Here is a 24,464-nt window from a genome sequence, read left to right as displayed (position 1 = left end):
TGCAGGGCTCAAACTCATGAGCCATGAGATCATGACCTGAGCCAAAGTCAGATGCTTAGCCAAATGAGCCACTCAGGTGCCCCAGTTTTAAACATGTTTCACCTTTTCTTCAAATATGATAAGGCTGTTGTTTTCAGTTTGTTCTAGAGGATAACCTTCTAAATTGTAAAAGTCAATGACATAAGCAGCACAAGATAGGTTCACTATAGAAACATCTTGCATGCCATGGTCCCCTCTGGTCTGACCTTCTCCTTCCTTCCCTCATGGACAATCACCTACACCTCCTGTAAAACTCAGCTCAACCACCATCTTACCTGGGCTGCCTTCCCTCACTTCTCTAAGTAGGAGAATGAACTTCTTTCTCAGTGTCCTCATTGTGTTTATGCATACTATTACAGATTTTTCTTAGCATATAATAATTCCTGTCCATTATAGACTGAGATTTTTCATTAAAATTCGACAAAATGTGGATGCCTACTTTATGACAAGTAGTATGCTAGGTACATAGGTCACAAAGGTAAGAATATATTGTCCCTTATTTATGGAAAAAATAGACATCACATCTTTTTCTTGTATCTTCCACAGGGTCTTCTTTGAATATAATAATAGTAATTGTAAAATGCTGTTCTGTATTGAATAAATGAATTACCAGAAAAAAAATAAAAATAGACTAGACTCAAGCCATTTTCAAGGAAAAGTCTGGCAGAAAGTCCTTTTCTTAAAGGATTACTAAAGAAATGCAGTAAGTCTGCATTGGCGTGGCTTAGCCTATGGAGTTTTTAAATATTTCATTCAATGAGTATTTTTTATCTCCTCAAGCATAATTATTAGGCATCACAGATGAGGCAAAATGAAGATTTGCTTTCATCTTCCATTATTTTCATTTAAAAATCATGAAGCATCAACAGACCTTTTTTTCTATCTTGCTGGTTAGATGCCGCTGTTCCCTGCTGCTATTAGTCCCAAGGATAAAAATGTGAAGTTTCTATAAATGACTTTGTCAATTTTATTTAGAAACCCAAAGTTTCAAACTGACACCAAGTCTGGCAACTCCAAATGTTATTGAACTTCACCCTCATATGTATACCTTCAGGGGAATTTTCTTGCACAAAGAAGAAAAACTAGCAGCAGAGAATTGTTTTCCAAAGCACAAAATGATTTCCCTTACTACCGATGTCTCCTATGTAATGACAAAAATTTCAAAATAGATATTTGAGTTTTCCATTTTGTTTTTGTTAAATCAGTTCTCAGAAGAGATAGTTTTTCAATATGTTAGATAAACTTATTTTTCTTTATTGTTGCACCTATTGGCTTGAATAACTTAATTTGTGCACAGCCTACCACAATATGCCAAAGCACCTGGGACAATTAAAATATTGAGGATAAGTATATAGAAGCTGATGGGAAACAGATGAAGTAACATTTTCATCTGCATTACATAAATCAATTTCATTGTCCTATATTGTGAGCAAGAATAACATGGTCCGAAGAGGTGTCAGGAAAGGAAAGTAATAAAGTAGCAAAAAGTAGAGACTAAAGGGCTTTCAAAGGAAATTGAAATCGTACCAGAAATGCAGATATGAGGAAGGTATAGGGTTTCTCAAACAGAGGCACATTGTGGAATCAGAGCAAATTTATTGGAGATTCAAAACGAGTGAAAACAAGCTTAATGACAGAGGAGAAACTTCAGATTGCCTTCTGAAAAATTGTAATGTGTTCCTATCCATTTACAATATTCTCTGTTGGAGTCCGTGGAGATTTTCGATTTGTTTTGGGAGAAAAGCTGAACAAGTAATCTCATAATAACTTACAATAAAATGTCGTCACTTTTTCCGGCTAGGGTTGCCCCACCTCAACCTCCAAGTTTGTTTGAATCCTACTTTTACTCGAATCTGAATGGCTTTAATAGACCCTTCCCAACCAACGGTTGTGGAACTATCCATCTAGAATCTGTTGCACCAATTTGACAGTCTTTCAGGTCTATAACCTGGTTATACAGGAGGTGGTGTTCCTGAGACGCCAACTTCATTTTGTGCCCCAGTTTAGATATCTGGGTCTCCGTCTTCTTTCTTCTACCTCAGTCCCTATTTTTATCATCTAAGAAATTCTGTAATGCTATTAGGACTGCACCTTTGCTTTGTTCCTATCTCGTGACCAGGGAAGAGAGAATGCCCTCTATAATCCAGCCATGTACTAGAGCCCTGCTACTTGCTGAGAGACTAACCCTTCCCTGGTGTCTCAATATCATTGCCATGTTACACTGGCTTGATTTGTCCACCATTAGCTAACATTGAGGGACATCGTAACAAGCAGCCAGCTCTCTGAAATCCACTTCTGTGAGGCCTGGTAAGCGGCTATGGGGTTTATCTCTCACCACCCTGCACCATGAGCTCTTTATGAGGATTCATAAGAAGACTTTCTCTTGGGAGTTTGAAACAGGAATCGCCTTGCTTTATCTAAATTCCATTCTTTTTTTTTTTCTTTATTGGCTTGTTTGCTTTTACTTTTTGGACCTCTGAATTATGTAACTGACCATGTTTTCCACCTTTTGATCCCTGTTAGAAAATTCAGCATCCACCTCTATCAATTATGCAGAACCACGCAGCCAATATTTGCAGTAATCTCATACCCGCCTCTCTCTCTACCAAGTTATCTCCCCAACGTCCAGGAAGGCTCACCTAATTATTTTTAGTTTGCTTTTATCTTGCTGAGTTGAGTGTATTTTTCCAAGCTGTTTATAGTTTGGGGCAGGAAGAGGGTGGGATAAAATGGATAAGTACTACAGTAACACTGCTTCCTATTCCAGCCTGCGACTCTGTGATGCACTTTATTCGGGGATGAACCTCCCTGCCTCCACCGTTCTGATGTTCTGCTCGGACTGCTGGTATTCACAATCTACACGTGGGTCTGTGTCCCCAGTACCTGTCCCAGGATATTCAGCAGAACAGTTCTAGGATCGAAGTCTTTTCAGCCTTTTCTGTGTTGCTGAAGATGATTCCTAGAGCAATGTAGGATAGCCCTCAGATATAATCAGCTTCAAAAGCCTCCTTCTCACCTTTAACAATCTCATTTTTAAATTTCTTCAAAGAAGGAAATTCCACTACCTTCTTCAATAATCCATCTCAATGTACAAATTATTTCAGGTGTAGAAATTCCTGTTTGTGGCTAACCAAAGCCTTAGTGCTTTACAGCAAGCATGTTATTAAAGCTCAAGGGTGGTAGAAGAGAACACCTAGTCATTCTCTCCTCATTGTCTCAACGATGATCATTAACCACAAGGTGTAAACATCTTAAGAGTCAGCTAACGTATTGCTTGCATTTTGAGTGTGTCATCAGACATCCATTAGGCAATGCATATGGAGGAACTGCAACAGGATTAGCTAGCATTACTATTGATTGTCGTTCTCTTGCATACACTTAAAAATATAAATTCATGGGGGCGCCTGGGTGGCTCAGTCGGTTAAGCATCCGACTTTGGCTCAGGTCACGATCTCACGGTTCATGGGTTCGAGCCCCGCATCTGGCTCTGTGCTGTCGGCTAGCTAAGAGCCTGGAGCCTGCTTCTGATTCTGTGCCTCCCTCTGTCTCTGACACTCCCCTACTCACACTGCCTCTTTCTCTCTTTCTCTCAGAAATAAATAAAACATTAAAAAATGTTTAAAAAATATGTAAATTCATATATTCCTCTGAAAAAAAAACCTTATGAGATGTAAGCTTATTGTTATTCCTGTAGTGATGATGTGAAAACTGAGGCACAGGGATATTTAGGCATCTTCTTCTGGTCACAGCCAGCCTCAGGCGATGAAGCCAGAATCCAAACCCAAGACTCTGATGTCAGAACCTATCTGTGGATACTCCACTGCCTCTAAACTACAAGGCCTATGCAAATGGCCAATGGCCCCAATCTTTGTAGAAGCCTCTTTTCTTGTTTATCATCCTCTAAGCCACATTCTCCTGAAACAACAATATCTCCTATAATGCTGCATATTTTATATGAAATTGGGATATTTTGGTTTAATGGTGCTATTACAACCCCACAATTTTCTATTGTTTTCAGTGCAAACAGACAGTATTTTAGTTTCAGACTTGTGGGAGCTTGCCCAGACTCAGCTCTTAATAATTGTGATCCTGTTTCAATGGGCAGAGGGGAAAATGAAAACAATTTCTACTTCCTATGTATCTGAACTTGAAGATTATCAATAAATGAACTATATTCATAATTCATAAATTAAGAACCTAACTCCACTTTACATAAAATTGGACAGAACTATCTTCACAACTATCATCTATCATGATATCCATTAGGTTGATGTAATTACATCATCATACCAACTATCATATCACTGCTCTAATTTTCAACTGTCATTTCCCAGCACTGCAAAATCGTGGCTCTAACACGTCGTCGCATTGATTGCACACAAGAACTCTATGACCTAGATAGAATTATTAACCCTATTTTACAGGTGAGAAAAATTAAGACTCAGAAAAGGTAAATAACTGGCATAGCTTGACTCATTTAGTCGTAAGATGGGAAAAGAATATCTTTTGCCAAGCGTGTCTAATGGGAAAGAACAGGGTTTTATTACAGTATAAACCGTGTAAACATGATAATTGTTTACACACACGTAATACTTGTCAGACACTCTGAGCATGCTTGCTCCTTTGCATCAAAGTTTATTTAACATACTTTGCAGTCTCTCAACCAAACCAATTTTGCAAAGCAGTCTCTCAACCAAACCAATTTTGCAAAGCAAGCAATAAAGGAAGGATGGTGAAGTATGGCCCATTGGCCACCAGGGGGCCCAGATCCATCCTGAATCGTCCTGAACTCAGCATGCCTTTTCCTTGTTTGTATTATTCTGGTGGTCTATGGAAAGAGAGACTCTCTCAGAAAAAGCAAAGAGTAAATCTAAGGGGTTTTGGAAATCAAAGGTCAACATCTCTTTGAACTATACCTGGTGGTAAATGTATGTCTCTGAGTTATGAAACTTGATCGAGGACTGACAGAATGTGATAAAAAGAAATCAAAGAAAGGGAACCTCTGCTTCCTCCACACTATTTTTCAGCATTATAAAAATTTGAAAGTGTCTGGCAGAACAGTTAGCCACAAGGGTTTTTAAGGTATTGATTTCTGGGAGACAATTTCTCTTGATAGACAGCCTGCATTTTAATGATGACCACTTCTAAAGGTGATCTTGCCTGTCTTCATGTCAGGCCATGCAAATTGCCCAGGGGATAGGTGATATATACCCAGTAAGGCAAAATGTGGACTCAACTTTGTGTATATTTCCTTGGGAAGCTCTATTTGTATATCTAAAATTTACGGGAAAGTTGTTTCCTGGGTGGTATAATGCAACTAATGTCCTATACCTGGGTCAGTGGTGTTTGAATCTATCCCTTGACATGCAGATTGTCAGCACGGTCCATAATTATGAAGAGTCATTGATTGTAAAATAAAATAATAAAGAGAAAAATCAGTAGGAGAGTGCCTGGGGTGAATTTATAATGCATTTAAAGTGTGAAGCTGTCCATTTAACCCTTAACAATATTCATTTTCTTCACAGTGTGCAAACCTTGTCAGTAGTTTGAAAAGCTATGAATTTAAATAACCTTAAGCAGCCTGAGAAATGAATAATTTGATAGGTATATCTGGCAGATGGTTGAAATGTCTAAGTTTTTTTTTTCTTTTTCCCTGAGAATATGCTGTGGGGTTTCTGCCAAACTTAGGTTGTAAGGAGAGGCAAAAATCAAACAATAAATGCTCTGTATTTGCAAACTACCAACACTACGGTGGCCTTTAAGAACAGTTGTTAGTACCTCCTCCCTTGATCCTTTAGAGGAAGGGACTGAAGAGCAAGAGCTTTTTTGTTGTCGCTCCGTTTTTTTTTTTCTAAGAAGTATTTTTCTTTTAGTTTGTCAAGACGAATATTTAATCTGACTAAGATCAAAATCAATGACTTGCTGGGACCTCTCCAGCTTGTCTTTATTGTTTTGTAAAGTTTAATGCATATTTCAATATTAATGTGGGTACTGACGACTACACTAACATACTTTGATTGACATCTCATTGAAGGGACTCTGGTGAGAAATAGAATATCATCTTTTTCCTTCTGGTGGTTGTTGATGTGTGCAGACAAACTCCTTATCTTGTGCAAATAGCTGAAAAAATAACTGAAAATAATATCCACGTCAACACACCTTTATCAATGTCCACTTATTAAAAGCCAATGTCCTTACCAGAGGTGTGATCTGGGAGTAAAGAAGATATCCTAGGTACTGTAAAAGTGGATCTTGATACAAGGATGCTTAGGATTGACCTGACTCATGTTCACAAATATGGATAATACGCAACAAACCAACAAAGGAATATATACTCTAGGTTCCAAAATTAACCCCCAAAACAAAAATAGCAATATGATAGCATTCTTTGGAAAACATTAAAGTGGGACAAGACATTTTGAAGTAAGGTTCAAGGCTATACTAAATATAATAATAAAAAAGGCATTATATTTCTAAATATAACATATTTATAATACATTTATAATAATATAAATGCATTAATTTATTAATCCAAACATATGGTTATGTCAGAGCATATGTAATAACCAGAAATATTTGAAGATTGCTGATAACAATTCCAATTTTCAATATGATTACCATTTATTAAATACTGTAGTATGTTGAGATAATAACAAGGGTTAAAAATATAAAATTTTTTAAAATATCCAAACAACTTCAGATTCAGTGTCTCCTTCTCTCTCTGCCCCTTAACTTAAACTCTGTCTCTCTCTCTCTCTCTCTCAAAAATAAATTTTAAAAAACATTAAAAAAATAAAAAAGAAGGGGCGCCTGGGTGGCTGAGTCAGTTGAGCTTCCAACTTTGGCTCAGATCATGATCTCATGGTTCGTGGGTTTGAGCCCTGAGTTGGGCTCTGTGTTGACAGCTCAGAGTCTGGAGCCTGCTTCGGATTCTGTGTCTCCCTCTCTCGCTCTATGCCTCTCCCTGGTTTACACTCTGCCTCTCTCTCCCTCTCAAAAATAAATTTAAAAAAAAATTAAGAAACTATCCAAACAACTTATACACATGGTTTTATTCAAGCCCCATATCTTAAAAATAATATAGGTGCATGAAAGAGAAGAGAGAAGTCATGCAATTAATGACTTAGAATTAGAATACAGACTTCTAATTCTTAACTCAGTATCTTTTGCTACCCAAAGCTGCAACATATTTGTAAAAATTCATTGTAAATGATTTTCAGATTTGTAATTGAAATAAGAATCATCGCTCTCAGTTACCTTAAAATTATACATGGGTGATAAATACATAAATAAGAGGTTGGTTTTCAAATTTCCATGTTGATTTTTATGGTCTTAGCTATCAGTATGCTTTGGTTTGAGTTTAATGTTTCAAAAAATTTCTTTCCATTGGAATTCAAGTTGTCCTCAATAATCTTCATTCAATGAGGAAGACAACCATAGTCCCTGATCTGGTAAATCTCCTGTTCTTCTGTCAGTGTGGGAAGAACTATTACAAAAGCAATTATTTAATTATTGCTGTATGCTGAGTACTATGAAATAGAGTTACAAAGTGTTATCAGAAGTCATAATAAGGTTTCCTGTAGTGATTAAGGGGAGGGATCCAAAATTGTTTTCTAGGAAGGTAAAAATTTGGCTGAGATTGAAAAATTAGCTTTAACAATGTGGCCCAGGATGGGTGCCTGGGTGACTCAGTCGGTGAAGCACCTGACTTCAGCTCAGGTCATGATCTCACAGTTCGTGGGTTCGAGCCCACATTGGGGTCTGGGCTGACAGCTCAGAACCTCGAGCCTGCTTTGAATTCTGTATCTCCCTCTGTCTCTATTCCTCCCCACTCTCTCTCTTTCTCTCTGTCTCTCTCTTTCTCTGTCTCAAAAATAAACATTTTTAAAAATTAAAAATAAAAATCGGTCCAGGAAACAGCATATACAAAGTCATGAGGATATTTTGAAGGGGCAGAGCATGTTTGAGGACCCTAAATAAAGCTATAAGCTACACCCCATATAATAAAGCCAGTGAAATCAGAAGTTCAGCCTTGTACAGTTGACAATGACCAGGTTATAGAGATCCTTATAAGGTCGGGACAAGTATTCTGTTGCTTATATGAAGCGAAGTGTCTTATACAAGCGAATGACACGGTTCAGTTGGAATAGCTTTGTCCTAGTTCATCAGCCCATCCTTGTTTCTGAACTTTTGTTCTAAAGAAACTGATTTAGCCACTAAATCTTAAATAGAGCATTTAATTTCCTACCCTATTTTCGCTTTCTATTTCTATGCATTTTCCTTGCCGAAAATGATCTATTCTTTTTTTTTTTTAAGTTTATTTTTATTTATTTTGAGAGAGACAGAGAGTGCAAGCAGGGGAGAAGGGGAGAAAGGGGAAGAGTCCCAAGCAGGGTCTGTGTTAACAAAGCCTCAACTTGGGGCTCCAACTCGTGAAACTGTGAGATCATGACCTTAGTTGAAACCAAGAGTTGGACGCTTAACTGACTGAGCCGCCCAGCTGCACCTAAGGTTACCTATGCTTCTTGCATATATTTGGATATGTAATTATGCCATCTACTCTGCAGGTTTGTAAGTATATTTTCATACGCTGTGGATACACCTCTGACAGGGTGGAAAAAAACTTTTTCTTCCATCCTCTTAGGTTCATTGCCTGGGGGCCTGCAAATAGAACTGACAAAAGACAAATTAACGAGAGAAAAATTGTTATTTTGTAGGCATATGTCAGTCCTCACAGAAATGAAATAAAAACCCCAAAGAGGCTCCAGACCTGGAGGATTAGAATCCGTTTTACCTTTGTAAATATTTACCTTTGTAAAAATTATAATCCACAATACCTTTGTGGAGAAGTGGCAATAAAAAGGAGAAGGGTTTTGAGCTTTCAGGGGCAGGAAGGCAACTATATGGGGGAAACTGATATAAGACAATGGTTAGTTAGTAAAGTGTGTTTGTGCAAGTCCATGTTGGTGCATACTTTCCATTTTCTCATGGCAACAAAACTGCCAGCCTCCCACCCCCACCCCCACCCCAGAGAGAGCTTTATGGCCATCATGTCTCGAAAGTTTCTGCTCTTAGTCAGGTAAGGGAAGCTCTGAGGAGGCTTCTTTCTACATCTGTTGATTCTCAATGGCCTCCAGCTCCAAATAATTCATATATGAAAGTAGTATTTGGGAGGGGGAGGGGTGGCAGATCATGGTTCTTTGAATAATGATGACAGCCCGTCCAAGCTGCACTTTTCCCTGGACAGTGAGTCTTTGTAGTCAGGGAAAATTCTCCAAATCTCATTAAGAGATACTAGGAAAGTCACAAACAAACACCAAAAACCTAGAGAATGGGTCCAAATGGATGCTAGGGCACACACGCCAAAATTCTATCCAAACTTCTTAACATTAATAATATTTACTTAAAATTCATAAATAGTACTCACTATGGAGAATACTATCTGTAGGCCTAGAACATTGGAAATTTCTAAAAGATAGAAAGATACGGATTAGATTTCTGAAAAGTACTATAGCCAAAACCATGCAAGAGCATTATTGTTCTGGAAAGGTCTTGAGATTCTGAAAGTATTCAGGTTGATAACTTGAGAAATAGCACCTAGGACAGCCTGGAAGTTTGGCTTCTCAAGAAGTAAGCAGAAAAAGCATTCACCTGTAAGTATGGATGCCAGGAGCCGCACCAGCCTCTTTGGATGGCAGTCACAGCAAGGAAACTGGTATCTCCTTCTGCTACTACTGGCTCATGTTGTAAATGAGGCTGCTGGTATTGACCAGGCCTCACAATATTCCAGATCAGACTGATATTCCCCACACAGATTGATAATAAGGAAAGGCATGTCCTTGCCTTTCCAAAGATGATTGTCAAAAGGCTCTTCCTAAGGGTCTTGCAGATCCAAGACTTACATAATAAAGGGGGCTTGAGTCTGGCCCGGAGGCAAAGAGTCTAATTTAGAGTTAAGGGCAAATATCTACCCCCACCCATTTGTTTCTGCCTGGAGCATTTTCTGGCCTTGTATATGCTGATTACTCCCTGTGAAGGAACCTATTGAGGAACTACTTTTGTCATTATGAGAGCAAAGGTGTTTCCTGGAAGACCTGTTTTTCTTGATACTTCCACCTTAAAAGAAGTAACTTCACCCTTTTTATGCTAAAAACTTTGTCTAAAGATACCTTCTTCCCCATAGGATAAGCATCTCAATCACAATTGATAAAGGTTATGCAGGAGTCTTCTAGATTTCCGGGAAATTCTTACATATCAAAAAAGTTTGTCATCAGAAATCATTGTCTAAGGCAAATGCCACTTCTGTGCCATCCCCCAAATACTTATAAAATAAAGTTGAGCCCCAGTCAGAGCAGAGATGCCTGCCTGGTGATCAGAAAGAATCTCCGGGGCTCTCTCACTCTCTCTCTCGCCGACACCGTCCATCCTTCAGGGACCCCTGGACATGCCGGAGCCAGTCTCTGACATATGGAAAATTGTATCTTAGAAGCAGGGCAATGTCCCTAGGAGATGGAAATTTTGTCCTTATGGAGGCTTTCTGAAAGAATTACTAATGCGTGTACTTAAGCAAAATAAACACTAATTTAATGTAAACTCCTCAGAATCTGCTGTATCACATTAAATACCACCTACTCATCAATTATAAATTACTCAATTAACTAATTTAATGATGACTTTCAGGTGTTCGGTCAGTATTTAGCTTTCATCTTGGATCCAGCATAAGGGTTTTTGACATAGTCTTGCAAGTAGGGTTCCACCAAAGGCCAAATCTTCACATGTTCCTAATCATAGAGTAAAAGTCACAGACCGCCTTTCAAATAATTCCTTTCAGATCTTTTTTTAATTAAAAAATTTTTTAACATTTATTTATTTTTGAGAGACAGAGATAGAAAGAGCACAAGTGGGGGAGGGAGGGACAGAGAGAGAGAGATACAGAATCTCAATCAGGCTCCAGGCTCTGAACTGTCAGCACAGAGCTCGTCACAGGGCTCAAACCAATGAATCATGAGTTCAGGACCTCAGCCAAAGTCAGAAGTTTAACCGACTGAGCCACCCAGGCGTGCCTTTTCTTTCAGATCGTGATTAATTGGATCATTACAATTAATAACATTGATGTAGTTAATACATAGAGAACACTGCACACAATTGCAGAATACATATTTTCAAGCACATATGAAATATTTCCAAATATTTACAATATGCTAAGTCAAATATTCCAGTGAAAAATCCCAGTGGATTGAAATCATACAGACAATAATCTTTTGTGACTGAACCAATGTGAGTTTGCTCCTTGGTGAGCAGGTAGAGCTGTCACACAACGTAAACTTATGTGCAGAAAATAAGGAGATCGTGGGGAATAACTTCCAAAGCCAGGATTCCCCAAGCAAGGGTGAATGGGTTCTTTTTATTGAGGATGAATATTTAGAGAGGGAAGCCTTGTCATCATATGTAGTGGTGGGCATGCGACCACACATGTGCCTTAAGGAAACTGCCGATACATATATTTTATGTTATGTAAACAAAGCTTGTGTTCCTCCTTGAGTAGAAATTTCAGTGTTATAATAAGTTAAAAGCAGTTGTCCATCGTTCTAGAGGTCACTCCATGGTCCATCTGCACAGGTATGAGTCAGGGGTTACACTTGAACTAGGCTGGGTGGTCTGGGCTAGCTAGAGGTCTTGTCAGGGCAGTCACTATCACTTGAGGGCTGATTTCAGTTTCCATTTGCTGAGATAAGAGATACACTGGAAAGATGAACTTAAGAATAAATGTAACAAATATTGATAAGTACAAGCAGGTAGGCAATAAAGGTCAGGTCTTGGGGTCTAGCTGGTGACACTTGGACCAAAATACATCAAGTTAGAATCAGTGTAAGTTGACAACCAGAAGATGCCCATGTGTTATAAATTAGACATTACATATCAATATAGAGTAAGATTAGTAATTAAAATGAAAATTAGAAAAATATATGTATTTATAGAGAGAGAGCACATGAGTCAGGGAGAATGACAAAGGAAGAGAGAGAGAGAGAAAGAGAGAGAGAGAGAAAAAGAGAGAGAGAGAAAGAGAGAGAGAATCTCAAGAAGGCTCCATGCCCTATGCAGGACTCAAGCCTATGACCCTGGGATCATGACCTGAACAAAGTAATTTTAACTAAATGATAACCAAGGTGCATATAAATCTAGAAGAAAATTATAGTATTAAATTCATATATTAAAAAAGAGAAAAAACAGAAAAAATAAGCTAAGTACCCAACTTAAGAAGTCATAAATACAAAGAAAATAAAATACAAGAAAGTTAGAATGAAGGAAAGGATAAAGATAAAAATACTAATAAAAGAAAATAAATATATTATGCATGAGTAAACAAATACAAATGTTGGATAAATTTGAAAAGCCTAATAAAATGAAAATCCTTCTAGGAATACTGATCAAAAAGAATAAAGAATAGGCACAAATGACTGATACTCAGAATTTAAAAAGGACATTACTAAAAGTACTATATCTATTAAAACTAGAAAATATCATATTCTAAATAACTGAATTTAGATTTAAAATGTAGATTCTTAAAGATATGTTCATGTAAATGAAAATGAACAAAACTGACACCAGAAGATATAGTAAATCTGGATAGTCTTACAACAATTAAGGAAATTATGTTTCCTTAATTTGAATATTTGCATGCCAAAAAATTGAGGCACAGATGGCTACTGTAGGAATTTTTATCAGTTTTAAATTCTCAATCTTATAATACCAAATTCTATGCCGTATCTGAGTCTAGTTCCAACGCTTGATAAAACATTTGGAAAAATTCACTATATTTTTGTGAAAAAGAGGATGCATAAAACTTAAGAATAGAAATGAGTTTCTTTAATATGGGTTAAAAATCTACACAAAGGATCTATATTATATATTATTAAATATACAACATATATCTATAACATATATATAATTGGAAATATTGAACGTTTCCTCTTTCCATTAGGGAACAAAATAAGGTATCCAGGACCACCATTCCTTTTCAATAATTAACTTGAGAGGCTGTTAGTACAGTAAGACAAAGCAAGCAAACAAGCACGCCAACTAACATATGGCAGAAGGATTTGAGGGGGAAAAATGAAACTCACTATATCCAGACGATATGAGTGGGTATGGAAGCTCCTAAAGAATCCACACACTATTACAATAAATTGTTGAAGTTAACAGGTTTGTTCAACACAATTTATTTTGAATAGCAGGAACAAAAATTAGAAAATAAAATTTTATAGTAGATGCCTTTCCCCAAAGCATCAAAATTATCACACACCCAAGAATAAATCTAACAGAGGAGTGTAAGACATATATGTAGAAATTATAAAGCTTTGATGATGAAAGCTAAAGAGCTAAACAAATGAAGATTATACCACATTCATCAATGACATATTTTAATAACAACAATTCTCAAATTAATCTAATTAATCTAATCTTAATTTTTCTGTTTTTCTTTCTTTCCTTCCTTCTTTCTTTCTTTCTTGCTTGCTTGCTTGCTTGCTTGCTTGCTTGCTTTTTTGTTAACTCAGCATGTGTATGATGAAACATGACAAGACACTTCAAGAGTTTACTTGAGAAGAGTTTAAGTGTAGAAATGTTTGCTTTGAGAACCCACAGTCTTCTCTTTTTCCTACAATATGATTGGTTGACTTTCTGTGATGGGGGCACTCAAATTGTGTGAGGTTTCCTTAAGCTTTACATTTTTCCTGCTATTCAGAATAATCTCTATGCTTTTGTCTGATAGAAAGACTACACTGAGGGTTAAAGTTCATCATTTTTCTTCCCTTCCCCAAACAGTCATTTCCACATTAGTCTTAATAAATTCTACCCATTCTCTATATCTGTCTCTCTCCAAGTTGAAGAAGATTGGTGTGATTTTCCTGGATTTAATGGACTCCCTTTTCCCCATCTGACTATGTCTTTGAAACATGAAGAATATCCTCACCAAACTATACAAATATTTCTGTGGGTATTCAGATACCACTTTTTAATTTTTTCTTTAGAAAGAAAACTTTTCAAAGATTTGGGGACAAAGTTGTGACCTGCTTTTAGTTTGGTAAGTTTGCTGTTCTTTAGTGGTTTCTGTTTACTTTAATTTAGGCCTCTAGGTCAGGAGTAGAATTTCAGATCTGCTCTCTTGATGTAGCAGTTCACATCCAATAGTGTAAACTTTGAAATATTAACATTATTTATTAATTATTCTGATGTGCTATTCTTCCAAGCACAGACCTAATGAATGACAGTTGTATAACCAGACCATATTAAATACTGTCATTCAAAACGAATAACAAAAATTATTTTATCTTTGAGTAATTTTGAATCTTACTGTGGCTAGTTAAATCCATCCTTCTCCAGTCTTTACTCCATGATGGGAGGAGAGAGGTGGAGAGGGAAGGAAAAAGACAGAGATATAAGGTGAACCAAATAGAGAATTATGATATAACTATTTTAGATGGATATAATTATTTTAGATGGGAAGGGATTCCTTATTTCATTTCACCACTGAAGAATCAAAGTTTTACTGTGATTGCCATGATTTAAAAAGTTATTCTGCTGGCTGGAACTATGAGGTTGGAAGTGACAGGATGTTTGTAGTATTTGCTTAGATCTTACACATGAATTGAGCCTATGTTAAAAAGATAATAATATATATTCTGCATCATTTAGCAATCAAAAAAATAAGAAAAGAGAAGACTATAAAAATAGCTTTGACATTCTCCCTTTTCCCCAATAAAAACCTAGAAGAAAACAATAAAATGCACAAACAAATTTACTTACACACACATGCACACATGCGCGCGCGCACACACACACACACACACACACACACACTCCAAGTAACCTGTCTCTTCAATCTAGGTGCAAGAGGCTAATACGAGAAAATGGAAAGAAATTAATTGAGGTGTACTGTTATAACAGATTCACTTTTCTTTCCATACTTCAGCTAGATTATTATTTACAATAGATTGCTGGAGAAACTGCATGTCTAATAGTTAATTTCCCAGCACCGAGGCAAATTATTCTTTCACATTACTTTCATAGTTTAGAACAGTACGCATTGCATTGAGACCTTGTAAAGCACAGTGTTACATGTGAAACTTTGATCTCCAAAAAAAATATATCAGGATCAAAGATTCCCCTGATTTGGACATAAATCGCAGCTAAAATAAAGTGATAATAGTCTAGTCAAGAAAAAGCAACCTGGTACAAATATCTTTAAATCAGTGTTACTATACATGGTGGGTGCATCACTGAGTTAATTAATCATTTCTTTGAACTTCTATATTCTGCTGTCACTAGGTTAGGAATAAACGCCAGTCACTGTGACTCTAGTTGACATTCATTTTCAGAGCTAATATTTCATAAATAGAAGGAGAAGAGTAAAATTGTGGCTCTGAGAAACACAATGCAGAGAGTTCGTGATGTAAAGAAACGCACAGACAGAATTTAACATCTTTGTCATTGTTAACTGGAAAATTCTCATCCTTCATAAAGGATTGATTGAATTTTGGGTTGTTATATTTTTGTTGTTGAAGTCAATTTGAGTGTCAACTGCTCTAGTTAATGTAGTTATTAATGTGAAGTCAAGTGGCCTGGACTCGAATCATAGCTCCTTCAATTACCGGCTACTTGAACTTGAGCCAATTACATGACCTCTCCAAGCCACAGTTGCTCCATTTGCAAAATGGTAATGTTAACAGTACCCATCATGTAAGCTTGTCATAAGCATTAACAAAATAGTAATTGTAAAGTGTTTTCATGGTGATTGCGCAATATTCCTACTTATATTTAATTATTAGATCACAGAAACTTCAGAAATATTTATCAATGGCAGGGACTTTGGAGTTTGTTCTGAGGAATTGTGGGAATTCTATAAATTGGCAGTTAAGGAGAGAAGTAGACTGGCCTTCGATGTCCATCTCCTACTTCAACCAGGACAGTTATACTCAACTTCTTTTATGCTTTTATTCACGGAAAGTTTAAAACACATTCAAAAGCAGTGAGAACATTGTAATAAACCTGATGTGCCCATCACCCAGATTTGTATAATTCATATTTCAATGTATTTTACACAGTGGTTTTCTTCACAGGATTTGGCTTGCAAAACATTAATGATGATTAAAAATAAATACATTTGAAAATCACTCACACACAGGCTAAATACATTCTAGGGAAAACTAAAATCTTTCTTAGCCGTCAGTTAGAGTTCAGGCACCAAAAAGAATGTCATAAATAAAAAGTGCTTTAATTCTGAGTCACTTAGGTGCTAAACATGATCATCTCTGTCTACACTCTCTCTGTCTGGGTAACCCAATACAGTCCCAGCCCCATGGTTTTAAAGTCCATTGATAAGCTGGTGATCCTGGATGTTCTCTCTAGCACTGACCTTTCTGAGTGTATGAAATATCCACATGGATATTGAATAAGCATTCAAACACAAAATGCACCAATCAGAACTTTTCATTCTCTCCCTCAGGAACATCCCAGTCGTCTCCATCTCAGTAAATGGCACTGCCACTCACCCACTTCCTCAAACCAAAACTGTAGCGATTATTTCTCTCTTTTAATACTATTCACATCAGGTGCTCACTTCGGCAGCACATATACTAAAATTGGAACGATACAGAGAAAATTAGCATGGCCCCTGTGCAAGGATGACACGCAAATTCGTGAAGGGTTCCATATTTTTAATAAACTATTTGTTAAAAAAAAAAAAAAAAACTATTCACATCAGAACTTCGCCACTAAGAAAGAATACATCCCCATTCTTTTCAGTCCTTACATATCCACTAATATGACCCTAACTGGTCTCCGTGACTGTTCTCTTGCCCTTTTATGATCCATCCTCAATGTAGAAACCTGAGTGATCTTTTAAAACCGTAAATCAGATGACATCATTGCCACCCCGCTCAAAATCCTCCAAAGGAGTTCTATTGTTCCCTGAATGCAACCCAAACTCACCCCAGGGCCTTGTTATCTCCCCTCCACCTCCTCTTGTGTCACTGTCCTCATTCACTGAGCTCCAAACACATGGCTTTTTGCCATTGTTATGCTGTTCTTCACATGACCACACCAAGCTTGCTCCTTTCTTAATGCCTTTGTGTTTGCGGTTCCCTCAGCCTGGAGCACTTTTCTGTCAGACTTTAAAAGGCTGCCCTCTTCATAGCCTCTTCATATCCCACAGGTCTCTCTCTGCTTAAATAGTTTCACCTCAGAGAGTCCTTTCCTGCTCACCCAATCCTAAGTAGTCTCCCAGTCACTATCACCGGGAAACCATAATTCACTGTCTTTATAGCACTTAATCCCCATCCGAAACCATTTTTTCCACTCATTTGCATTATTTTCTAGAAAGTAATTTCAGTGAGAGCATTGACTCTGATTTTCCTGTTAAGTAGATTTTTCCTCAGTGGCTAGATACTAACTGACATAAGTTTGTTGTGATAAATACTAGACAAATAAAAATATTGTTAAATACTGGAGTATGGACCAGCGTCTTTGTAGGTCAAAGACTTCACCCTAATGTAGTTCTAGCCATTTCTAAATGAACTTTACTTACTCTTTTTTTTCTCAGAGTCATTTTCTTTTAAGTTTATTTATTTATTCTGAGAGAGAGAAAGAGAGAGTAAGAGTGAGTGGGGGAGGGCTAAGAGAGAGGAAGAGAGAGAATCCCAAGCAGGCTCTGCACTGTCAGCGCAGAGCCCAATGTGGAGCTCAGTCTCACATACCATGAGATCATGACATGAGCAGAAATCAAGAGTCTGACACTCAATAGATGGAGCCACCCAGGCACACCTCTTGTCTTTTAAATGGAGAAACTACTGGGGCACTTGGGTGGCTCAGTCGGTTAAACATCTGACTTTGGCTCAGGTCATGATCTCATGGTTCATGAATTCAAGCCGTGCATGGGGCTCTGTGCTCACAGCTCAGAGTCTGGAGCCTGTTTTGGATTCTGTCTCCCTCTCTCTGCCTCTCCCCCGCTTGCACTCTGTCTCTCTCTCTCTCTCAAAAATAAATAAACATTAAAAAAATTAAAATATAAAAAAACAAAAATAAATGGAGAAACTTCTAAGACCCATTATTGTTGAGAAGACAGCATGAAATAATGTAGAGTTTATTCTCCATTTGCTTCCACCTCGATTCATTCACTACCCTTCTCCACTCTGCTGTTTGCTGCAGTTAGCATCCATGACATGCATCACCTAGATTTATTTTTCCTTTGCTTCTTGCTGGGACCCAACAGTGAGTGGAACTTCCTCTTCCTGTTGGGCTATGGCTTCTTTACCCATTGACTATGGTAGCAGCTTCTGTCTGGCAACTCCTCTTCTCTTCCAAGCCCCAGTGCTTACCAGGCACTGATAACTCTATTCCTCCCTCGTTCCTTTTCAAGGGTAGTAATGTGTAAGGATGAAAAATTTTTTCTTCTACCCTTCTAGGTTCTTTGGCTGGTCTAACGATTAAATTAACATAAAACCAATTAACAGGAGAAAAACAAAATTTTAATTTTGAACGTATGGGAGCCCCACAAAAATGAGACCCAAAGGCAGTCAGGCAACTGAGGCTTATGTGCTATCATGAGCTAAGGAAAGAGATAGGGGTCTGGGGCTTAAAAGGAGTGAATCACAGGAGAATAAGAAGAGCAAAATTAGATGTTTGCATTGCCATATGGATAGGCCACTCAGACAAAATGTTTTTTTTCTGGTAATAGCTCTCTTTCTGGGCCAGGCCCACTGTCTAAATTCCTTTAGGTAGTTAAGGGAAAGGTAAAAGTTTTCTTGAGGTGGCTGGTTCTTGATTGACTTCAGCTTAAAATAATCTACGTGCCAAAGTGCCACACTTTGGGATGGCATATTCTGCTCCCCTTCAAATATTTTCCCACCACTGTTAATGCCTGAATGCCTCACTGCCCAAATCTTTATAAATACTTCTTTCCTAAGTTACCTTTAGTTTTCAGATGAGCACTTGTTTCTTGCCAGGACCAGGATTGACACAGATATTGTATGTGGGCATTTTCTACACTGCCTAACACATACTTTATTTCAACAAATATTTACTGAGTGCTGACTGCATACCAGGCATTAAACAAGCACTCAATCAACGCTACTTGTATCTATCGTATTTACCTGAGAGTCATATAAATATTTTAATTAAACAAGATAGCAAGGTTAAGGCAAATTTAAAATTCAAAATAAAGTACCACCAAATTAAAATACAGGTTAATAAAATACAGCAAACAATTTCTGTTCTGGTGTTTTGCTATTGTTTTTGCTGTCAGTGTTTCTGTTGATTTTATGCACATACTCTGAATTTAGAAAATAGATACATACACGTATATATCCATACATAAATTGGTTTATTTATGCTCAATCCTTACCCATAGCTGCAGCTTATCAAACTGTGGGTATGAGCTTTTATATATGTAGTTATATATTCCCTGATATGATCTAAAAAGGCAGTATTCAATCCAATGAGGCAAATGAAATAAATGTTTACTTAATTTTCATTTTATCAAGCAGAAGTCCCTGGTAATGAGCTACCTGTTGGTCCATCCTGCAGTGGTGTTCTTACATATCTGTGGCAGGCAGGCACTGGGACATTGACTCCCAAGGGCTCTGACTCTGGGATCAGAGTTCTTGGGTTCAGATCCCAGCTTCACATCTTACCAGCTCCTTGACTTTGGACAAATTACTCAATTTATATAAACCCTCTAAGTCTCAATTCTTTCATTCATCAAAAGAAGGTAAAAACCAATTGTGCCAGCCTCAAAAGGCTCTTATAATAATAAACTGAAATAACATATGTCAATTTCTCCCAGAAAGAGTGCAGTAAATGTTCATAAAATAGTTGCTACTAACATGATTGTTAATGATGATCCTGAGGCTAGGTAAGATACTGAAAGATATTCCGGTATGTAAAAGTTGTAGCATCTCTGTATTCATTATAGCATATGACACAATATGTTTTCCATATCAAACATTCTATGAGCAGTTCTATATTATCATTTTATTTTCCTTGAAGATTAAAAATACACATATATACCTATAAAATATATATTTCAGATTATAGACAAGGGCTTGACTGACCAAGCATAGTGTATGCTGCCTCTGTAGTAATCCAGAATAATTAACGAAACCCTACAGCCCCAGTCAAGCCTGTGGATAATCTAGTAGGAAAACAACAGTAACATGGAAGTAGGAATGAAGCTACCTGAGTAAGCTTCCCTTTTCCATGAAATTATCAGGAAAACATGAATAGATCTTTTTTCTATGGTCTTTATCCCTCATCTATAAAGCAAAGCAAGTAAATCAGATATAGTACTTTTCAAAGCATCATACATGATATACTTGTTTAGGAATGCTCTAGGATCTTGGTTTTTAATACACGGATTGGTGGCTTCTATACCCAAACCTACTGAATCTGAATCTGAATCTTGGAGAAAAGAGGGGAGCAACAGAACTCCTTTTTTTAAACAAGGATCTCAAGTAATTCTTATCCACACTGACATGCTGAGAACTTCAAGTGCAGAAGATGGTTTAAGGTATCTCCCAACTTCAGTCCTCAGTGAAATATATCAAACTATTACTATTATATTTAGGATATATTCATGAACTGGTGACTGATCCCATGGATTAATGTGAAAATTGACACTGGTCTAAAACATACAGACCTTTCTCTTTGTGTTAAAATGGTCACCATTTACCTTAGCTTTTGACTGGAGTTTTTACATCACACAATTTTATAGAAAAAACATAGCCTTAATGGACTGTGAAGCAGTGAGCCAATCACGAAGGCAACACAAAATTCAATCACAAACACCTGCAACTCATTACAAATTTAGCAGCACAAATGCCAGAGGCTGTAATGGGCCTCAGATAGTCTGTACAACTCTGCCAATACTCACCTATAATTTGGACTTGACATTTACAAAAAAAGACAACATTTACAAAAAGAAAAGGGCAAAGAGTTTTACCAAATAGTCCCACTCTTTCAACTTCCCCCTCCCTGCCAAGGCACTGCAGGAAAAAAAAATCAATTCTAAATTACAGGCGCTATTTGTATTCCTTCGTGAGTGCTTATGAAACGAAATTAATTGATGAAGAATTAAACCAATATTCACTAAGGGATCTAGAAGTATAATGTTTTCCCCCAGAAAGTAACATTCTCTATAGATATCTTTGGCATAAAAAAAATAGGGATAAAAAAGAAAAAGAAGGAAAGGAGAGTGGAAATGAAAAGCAACGTCAGTTTTGTGTTTAGACTTTTGTCCTAGTTTGCTTTAAGGATTAGGTGTGTTCAGTAAATGTAGTCTTATAAATGAAAGCTGTCACTTTGCAAATATGGATCTTTACGGTTGTTGTTGTGTGGAGGGAAAAGAAAACTAAACTCAGGCATCTGGAGAGTTCAGTTCTGGTTATGGATTTGTCCCTCGTTGGGCAACCTTGGAAAAGTTGCTTAACCAACTACAATTCTGTTCATTCCACCTCATTTCAACTTTTGAGGACTGCACACTTTGGCTCAATATCCTTAGTAGCTTCTGTTTTGAGGTAAGGATTTCTGATAAGCTGTGACCTACAGACAGTTAATTTTTCTCTCCCCATTTCCTTCAATGTTCATTCTCTTCCCTGTTTTTCATGACATAAGTCTGAGAAACAGACACTGTCATTAGGAACAGATTGTTCAATGGGCCTACTACTAAGGCACTTACTATCCTAAGGAGAAATAATACCTTATACCTAATTCTGGGTGTTTAAAAATCTTAACATGATTTTCTTTGACCATTCTCCCAGTAAATTTTGGAACATGCTCCCCCTCTAATCTCTAATGCCATTTGATATAAATTGAAGAAAGCAAATTTATTTCAATATGTACTGAAATTTGATATGTATTTCAATTTATATTTGAAATACAAATAGGAAAAGAGTCTGTTAGTAAAAAAACCATAATTAATAAAATACTATAGGGTTGTTCTTGGCTCCATAGCCCACCATTTACAGGCATTATTGAGAGTTTTAAAGGAACTACCATTTGTGTTCTACAAATGTCTGATTTCCCAGCCGAAGTCACTCTCTTTTCTTTTCTCACATGTTCTATAACATTTTTTGGCATTTCTCTGCACTTCAACTAACAATTATGTTTTAACTTAACATATAAACACCTTCCTTTATCTACCAAGTATGCATCCAAAAACTAAGAGCACCGACCCTCTGTGATTCAGGAGACTCACTCTAATATTTTAGGTGTCATATCAAAGATCCAAATCTCATCTAGAAGATACTCACAAATAAGACATTTTCTCAGAAGTTCTAAGATTGCTCTTTCATCACCTGAGACAGTCTAGGGAAGGTTCTTTCTTTGAGAAAAAGAATGTATGCAATACCTGGGTATCAGGACAGAGTTTGGTAATCAAGGAAGAAGGGAAGAAAAGGAAATTAAAAGGAAAAGAGATGACCAAAGATGACTAGAAATCTACATATGCTTGTCTTAGTCTGCTTGAGTGCCATAACAAAATACTGTGTAGAGAGTGTGGCTTAAGCCACAGAAACTTCTTTTCACACAATTGTTGAGACTGGAAGCCTAAGATCAGGATGCCAGCATTGGCAGGTTCTGTTGAGAGCTCACTTCCTGACTTACAGACAGCCACTTTCTCTCTCTGCATCTTCATGTGGCAGAGATAGGGACAGAGAGGGACAGAATGACAGAGAGAAAGATCTATGGTTTTTTCTTGGTAGCCATAGTCTTATCAGATTAGAGGCCCTCCCTTATGACCTAGTTTAACAGTAATTACCTTTCTATTTCCAGATACCTTGGAGATTAGGGTTTCAACATATGAATTTGTGGGAAATACAATTCAGTTCTTAGTACTATCTTAAAGTAATAAAGAAGGGAAATATCCACAACATATATTAGATTAAAGCAACAGAACTTACTGTGATAGTGTGATATTTTGAGAAAGAGAGAGTGAGCATGCACGTACATGAGTAGGGGAGGGGGCAGACGGAGAGAGAAAGAGAATATCAAGCAAGTTACACTCTCAGCACGGAGCCCAACACAGGATTTAATCCCATGACCCTGGGATCATGACCTGAGCCAAAATTAAGAGTTGGACACTCAACCAACTGACTGAGCCACCCAGGTGCTCCAGTGATAGTCTGATTTTTAATAAGAAATGTATATTTGGTTTTCATCCACTGTCCCTTGCACAGAGCTCCTGAAACCCTTGGAATGTCCTAAGGCATCTTTTGTTATATTAAAGATTTTGGGAAAGCCCCTAAGTAGTCTAAAGTTGGGCACTGGTTGCCAGAAAACTAACTATGTGATTGGAAGGTCATGACTTCTAGTCCCACCATCCTGACCTACAAAGAGGGGAGATGGGCTGGAGATTGAGTTCAATTCTCAATGGCCGACGATTTGATCAAAAATGGCTATGTGAAGACACTTCCATAAGACACCCCCAAGAAGGACTAGGTTTTAAGAGCTTCTGTGTTGGTGAATATGCTGAGAGTGGGGAGAGTGATGCCCTTAGAGAGAGCACGGAAGCTCTATGCTCTTTCCTCACACCCTGCCCCGTGTGCCTCTTCCATCTGACTATTTCTGACTTATATTCTTTTATAATAAAACAGTGATCCAGGAAGTAAAATTTTTCTGAGTTCTGTGAACTGCTCTGATAGATTAATTGAACCTAGGGAGGGGGTTGTTGGAACCTTCCATATATAACTGGCTGGTCAAAACCACAGGTGATAATCTGGACTTGTCACTAGTGTATAAAATGTTTATGGGGGTCAGTTGGGAAAGAGACAGTCTTGTGGGATTGATTTATGGTAACTTACGGTATCTTATGTAGACCAAGTCACAACTGAGTTGAATTGTAGGACACCCAGCTGGTGTCAGAGAATTGCCTAATGGTGTTGGAAACCTCCTCCCCACACATTGGAATTGGTGACTAGAATCTTTATTGACAAACACTGTATCTTAATGTTTTATGTACATTTATACATTCATAGAAAATGGCTAAAAATGTATGCTCAACATATTAATGATAGTTGCTTTGGGGTGATTGGATTATGAGTAATATCTAATTAACTAGTTTTTATCTACATAATTTCTTCTAATTAGAAAAAAGTATTATTAATAACTGTTATCAGAGTGAACTGACATCCTCTGCAAAATAATCTGCTAATTTCTACTGTGATTTATAACTCCCTAACTCAGATCACTGTAAGTGAAGCTATTTCTCCGTTCCAATGAACTCTCAACCTCAAAATGCTTTTGGGAGTTCTCCTGGGGTGTAAATTATGAGATTATTCCTAACCTTGTCAGGTTCTGGTGACATACTGCCTACTATAATATAATAGAAGCAATTCATAAAATATTCTTTCACCTGAACCAGTTTCAAGTCCTGT

General features: G+C 37.3%; 1 non-coding gene across 1 annotated transcript; it reads left to right on the top strand.

Moving 5' to 3' along the window:
* The first annotated feature begins 16,649 nt into the window (after positions 1-16,649).
* On the top strand, positions 16,650-16,756 carry LOC120222213. Its single transcript, XR_005525988.1, has one exon. It is a non-coding gene; the product is annotated as a U6 spliceosomal RNA (small nuclear RNA).
* The last annotated feature ends 7,708 nt before the right edge of the window (positions 16,757-24,464 follow it).

This window comes from Hyaena hyaena, unplaced genomic scaffold, assembly GCF_003009895.1.
Source record: "Hyaena hyaena isolate Hyena2069 unplaced genomic scaffold, ASM300989v1 scaffold_850, whole genome shotgun sequence".
Classification (NCBI taxonomy): Eukaryota; Metazoa; Chordata; class Mammalia; order Carnivora; family Hyaenidae; genus Hyaena; species Hyaena hyaena.
This window is presented reverse-complemented; position numbering and strand designations above follow the sequence as displayed.